Below are 5605 nucleotides of genomic sequence, written 5' to 3'. Positions count from 1 at the left end.
TAGTTCGGCTTAAGATTTTCTATGTTTTGGTGTTTTTTAGGTGAACAGAGGTTAAAGTCGCATTCCACGATGCTCGAACTTTGGAGACTTACACGCCTAATTATGGAATGGATTCAACATGTTCTTAAGAATGCCACGAGGGCGAGAGACAGAAGAGAGTTTGAGCGTTTCGAGGGAATCCCTTAAGCAAGGGAAGCTCGAGTTACTCTTTGGTTTGTGTTTTTTATGATTGGGAACTTCCACTCAAGTGGGACCCTTAAGCAAGGGATATCCAAGCACTCAAATGATTCCCTTAAGCAAGGGAGATTCAAGCTTCCATCCCCTATTTAATGATTTTCACTTTTTTATTAATGTTTTTTAAGTGTTTTCTTTGTATTTTTTAAAGGGATTTTATTTGGATATTTATTAAGTGTTTTAGTGTTGTAAAAGAAAAAGAAATGAAAAGGGGGAGACTAACCTAATTTCTAAACCTAGAGTTATTGTTATGTACAAAGGGAACCTAAACCTAATGTTAACATGCTAAATTCTAAAAGGAGCATACAAATGATACTAACAAAATGGGCCAAAATTATGGCAAAAAACAAGTAACAAAATCACACAACAATTATACGAAAATAACATGGAAATGGTACGAAAGAAATAAAAGAAGTGATCCAAAAATTAGCCTAAAAATATACTACTATTTTTAAGAGTTTTTAGTGTTAAGGGAAATCTAAATCAACCTTAACTATGTTAAAATCTATTAATCCTAAAACTAACATTTTTATTGTTTTCTATGTCATTTTTTTTATTACCTAAAAATCAAGCAAAAATTATGATTCTAAATGTTGTCATTACCTAAAAATCTAATGAGAAAATTATGATTTTACGCTTTTTATTATCTAAAAAAACTATGTCAAAAAATCTAAATCTAACATGAAAGAATGGGCTCAGGGGGGTGCATATTGAATTAGAGGCGTGACTAGAAATCTGGACGCAGGGCCCAATAGGTTGGCCCAAACAGACTGTTTTTGTTTAGATTTTGTGCAAAAAAAGAGAGCATGTCTGTGGGCCAAAAGGTGGTATGTGGACCGAACTTTCGTATGGGCCAAAAGGATTTTGATCCAACTTCACTCAGAATTACTCAATTCATATTCATTTCGTTTTACACATTTGGCCCAAATGGTATTGATCCAATTCAGATTCATTTCGTTTTCCATCAGGTTTTATTATTCAAAACAAAAGTTAATCAATTCCACTTAATCACCAATTAACATCAAATTTACTACCTAATACAGCCGTTATACTAATTAATGCATATTAATTTAAGAAGAAATTGAAAGAGGGGGCTAGGGTTACCTAATTGTGAGAATTGAACGTAGGAAAACTCCCACACTCTTCCCTTCACTCACGAACGATGGCGGCCCCCCTCACCAGAAACAACGGTGTTCAGAAGACTCCCTCCGGTGAAGCTCTCGTTCTCCTTGTCTTGCCAACTCACTCTCTTCGTTCCCGTCGCCTCTGATCGGAGATTTTCCCCGCCTCCACGAACTCGATGTCTCTCCTTCCCTCTCTTCTCTCTCAGTCTCAATCTCTTCGATTCAGCAATGAACGAACAATGAAATCGAAAGAAACGCTTAGAGATACTTGCCGACTGGAAAAAGTTTCTGGTGCTTCTCCGATTGCGATCGCAAAGACGAGAAAACCAGAGACTGTCTTTTGGAGTATTCAGGTATGAGTGTATTGATCTCTTAGCTTCTGCTTTCTTCCTTTTTTTTATTTGCAATTTTGAGAACGTGGTGATGATGTTGCATTGTTGTTGAGGAAGAAGAATGAAGATGGAAGTTGATTCGGTTGATTGAAGATGAAGGTTCTGAGATGCGATGGAGAATCCAAGGAGAAAGATAATTCTGAATTCAGAGAGGAAGATTGAAGATGATGAATATATAGAGATGATGAAGATTCAGATTGAAGATTCTGGTGGTTGAAGAATTGGTGGTGAAGATTGAAGAATCGGATCAGAGGTTAGTTACAAGATCCATTTTATGTTATGATCTCCTTGTTCTTCTGATAATTTTCTTCTTCCATCTCTTTTGATTTCTCTTGTGTGTGATTGAGTTGAGAGGGAAGGATGAATGAAGTGGTGTGTGTGATGATGGTGAAGCAAAGAGAGTTCAGAGAGATTGGAGAGAGATTGAAGGAGGTAGAAGATGAAGTTTGAAGAGTGAAAATGGTGGATGAATGGTGTGGAGGAGAAAAAAATGGTTGAAGCCCCTGAATTATGGAGAGAGAAGAGATTATATAGGTGAAGGTGATTGATTTGAGCCAGTGGATTTAGTGAAGTTAGTTAAAGATCTGAGGGTGGAAATCGAAACCCAGAGATGTTAGTTACATGTGGTTAGGATTCTGTTATAGCTGCTGTAGTTGGTTATTTCTATTTGGTAACTGTTAGGTCTATTTTCAATTTCAGTTAGTTATAGGTTTTTGGTTAGGGAAGACAGTTTGGACAGTTAGGAAGTTAGTTAGTTAGGGGATAAGAGATTAGGGCCCTTGGATGGTGAATTCTTGTTATGAAAGGAATGGTGAGGATTGAAGTTAGTTGGAGGTTGTTAGGATAGGTTTAAAGGTTAGAAAAGTTAATGAAACAGTGATTGGTTTTGAAATGAATAGCTTTGTGCTTGAATTGATATAAACTGAACTGCACATGACGAATACCCTATGGGACAGAATGCTTCAATTGAGATAACTTAAAATATTGCAAACTGTCAGTTTGAATTTTCTGCATAACTTTGCCTTGTGCTGGCTGTTTGAATTCATTGATGGACTGGCTTGGTCTTTCTTTTATGTATGCAGGGATGTTGATTCATGAACGAAGGTTGCAGGGCTGTTTTGTTGTAGCTTGTATGTGCAAGTGTTTGGTATGAAACTGATATGTTGGTTACAAGTTGCTAGTGTAAAGGCTGTTATGTATTTGTTTATTTTCTAGACGATGAATGTGTGTATTGGACTGTGTTCAAAGTGTGAGTATGCAGCTGTTATGAATATGAACTTTGGTTTTTTCTCTTCTTTTTCTGAGTGTCCCTTTAAGTGATATAGTGCCTGTTTTTATATTCTGATGCAGGGCATTTATCTTGGATGAATTTTGAGCATTAGAAGCTACAAGGCTTGAAGCTTGAAGTCTGAAGATGTATGATGCATAAGAGGATGACTCATGGAGCTGAAGTGAAAAACTCTGAAGTTCAGAAGAGCAATGAGTCTAGGATCATGGTTGAGTTCGGCCAACTATTTGTCAATCAGCTCCTTTTTTTTTTGTAATTTCTTACTATATGGTTTATTAATCTCTTTCAGGATTGAACTTGTAATTTAGTAATTGATGGCCCTTCTTGTAATGGATTCCTATTTGAAAGATACTGCAACAACTTTGAATGTGTCTTTAAATTACCAAACTTCTTGGATAAGCGTTTCTAAATGCCAACTTGTAATGGTTTCCGTGTCCGTTGAAACTTGGTACCCCAAAGAATGTAGCTTGTATCACAAGTAAACAAGTGGACCATATGAAGTGTCTTGAATTGCTGAAATATAGATCCTCAAGGATGTCTCAGTAGATACACTGCGTCTTAACCAAATGATGAACACAAGCTTAGGAGTAGGTAACTTGAACCATAGTTCACAAAGACAACTTTGAGCACAATGGTAAATCCTTGAATTCCTTGTAACATTTGAAAGGAGAATGTCCCTCGTAGCTAAATGACAGAAATCTATAGTAACCATGAATCAAAATCCTAGCTTCCAACCATGATAGATGAGGAAATAACTTGAATTAACCTTGAATGGGGATAAGAGCCTCAAATTAATAGCCAAACTCAATCCCTCTAAGATCCTTGATCCCATTGCCATATGTTTATTCGATGAATGAATGCAAAGTGTTATGTTAATGCCTAATGGAGAGATGCATATGAAATCGGAAGTCTAAGCAAGTTAGGAATAAATATGTGGGCAAATTTTGGGGTGCAACAGCCTTTCTCTTCACTTTCTTTTCTTTCTTCTTCTGTTCCTTCTTTCTTAACTCATCCAAAGATGGAAGAGTTCTTCCTCGAATCCATGCAGGATCAACAAAAGTTTGAGCTTTAACGCATGACTTCAAATAGCGTTTAACAGATTTGTCTAGCTCCTCTTTGAACATATGAGAGAAACTCACAACAGGAGTTCTTCTAGTTAGAATATCTGGAAACATTGTTGAAGGAGTGGTCACTTCTTCAATCAGCTGCATCCTTTTTAGAATCTGAGCATTCAGAAGGCAGTAGTGAAAGTAGAGGCGATACCAGAAGTAAATAACTATCGATCAACTTTCTCCCAATCAGTTCTTCCATGAAGAGCACCAGTGATTCCATCCAAACCATCAAGACCATACAGTTTCCTTATCAGTTTCTCAGTCACAACAATTTCATGCCCTAGCACGAAGGAGATGATAGCAGTTGAAGTAACCGTTGCATGTGTCCAGAAATCCTTAACCAATATAGGATAAACTGGTCCAATCAACCATTCAAAGTAGTTTGACCATTCTTGTATCAGCATAGCAGTTTTGGTTTTGAAATCATGTGCCATAAGATTTTCAAAATCCACCATTATTTCGCAGAGAACCTCCAGTTCATTAAAAGGAATCGAACACGACTTCAAAGGAGTAAATGCAAATCGCTTTTGTTGAACTCGATGTTGCGATGATACCTTGCGTTGAACAGTCGAAGATGAAGCCATGGATTCACACTGAGATTCAGGTTTAGTAACTAGGGTTTATGCAAAATGAGAGAGATGAACAGAAATAGACAACGAACAAAGAGAGGGAATGTAAAGAGATGAAATGTTATGGAGATGAGTTTATATAGGCACGAATTTGAAATGAAATGCAATATGTTTCTGAATGAACAAGATTACAGAAAATCAAATGCATTTAATGTTGAGTGACGTTAGGGAAAAACGTGATATTTGAAATGATTTGCACAGTTACCTAGGGCAGCGTCTCATCAACTGCACGCATGCTTGTCCCTTTAGAGTGAACACGTGTTCATCTTCTGGAAAAGCTGGTGACAACTGTTTTTCTTTAAAAGAGATCGACAATCAACTTAGACATATGAAACGTTAGTAATAACAGAATTAGAATATCTAATTGATCAACAATCAGAACTTCTTATAAAAGAAAATAAATGATCATTTCAAATCTAATCCATATATCAGAACATCTCATCTTCTCATTCTGGGCATAAATCCATACTGATATTCTTCAGAATAAACTTAAACCTATCTTCAGCAAGGGGTTTTGTAAAGATATCAGCCCATTGATGGTCTGTATCAACAAAGTTTAAAGATAGAACACCCTTCTGAACATAGTCCCTAATGAAATGATGTTTAATCTCAATATGTTTAGCTTTGGAATGTAAGATTGGATTCTTAGATAAACATATAGCAGAAGTATTATCATAGAAGATAGGAATGTTACTCTCATATATCTGATAATCTTCTAGCTGACTCTTCATCCAGAGCATTTGTGTACTACATCCAGCAGCAGCAACATATTCTGCTTCTGTTGTAGAGAGGGCAATGGTAGCTTGCTTCTTGCTGTACCAGGAGA

The 5605-nt window shown here is 36.6% G+C and overlaps 1 long non-coding RNA gene across 2 annotated transcripts; it reads left to right on the top strand.

Annotated features, from left to right (window-relative positions):
* Positions 1 to 1347: 1347 nt before the first annotated feature.
* LOC131616989 (uncharacterized) lies at positions 1348 to 3417 on the top strand. 2 transcript variants are annotated; one of them, XR_009288377.1, is made up of 4 exons: positions 1348 to 1711; positions 1811 to 2003; positions 2833 to 2999; positions 3101 to 3417. It is a non-coding gene; the product is annotated as an uncharacterized LOC131616989 (long non-coding RNA). The 2 variants fall into 2 exon arrangements; XR_009288376.1 differs by having other exon boundaries at positions 1808 to 2003.
* The last annotated feature ends 2188 nt before the right edge of the window (positions 3418 to 5605 follow it).

The sequence above is a fragment of the Vicia villosa genome, linkage group LG7 (assembly GCF_029867415.1).
Source record: "Vicia villosa cultivar HV-30 ecotype Madison, WI linkage group LG7, Vvil1.0, whole genome shotgun sequence".
NCBI lineage: Eukaryota > Viridiplantae > Streptophyta > Magnoliopsida > Fabales > Fabaceae > Vicia > Vicia villosa.
The sequence above is the reverse complement of the archived record's forward strand: the minus strand, read 5'-3'. Positions and strand labels throughout refer to the sequence as shown.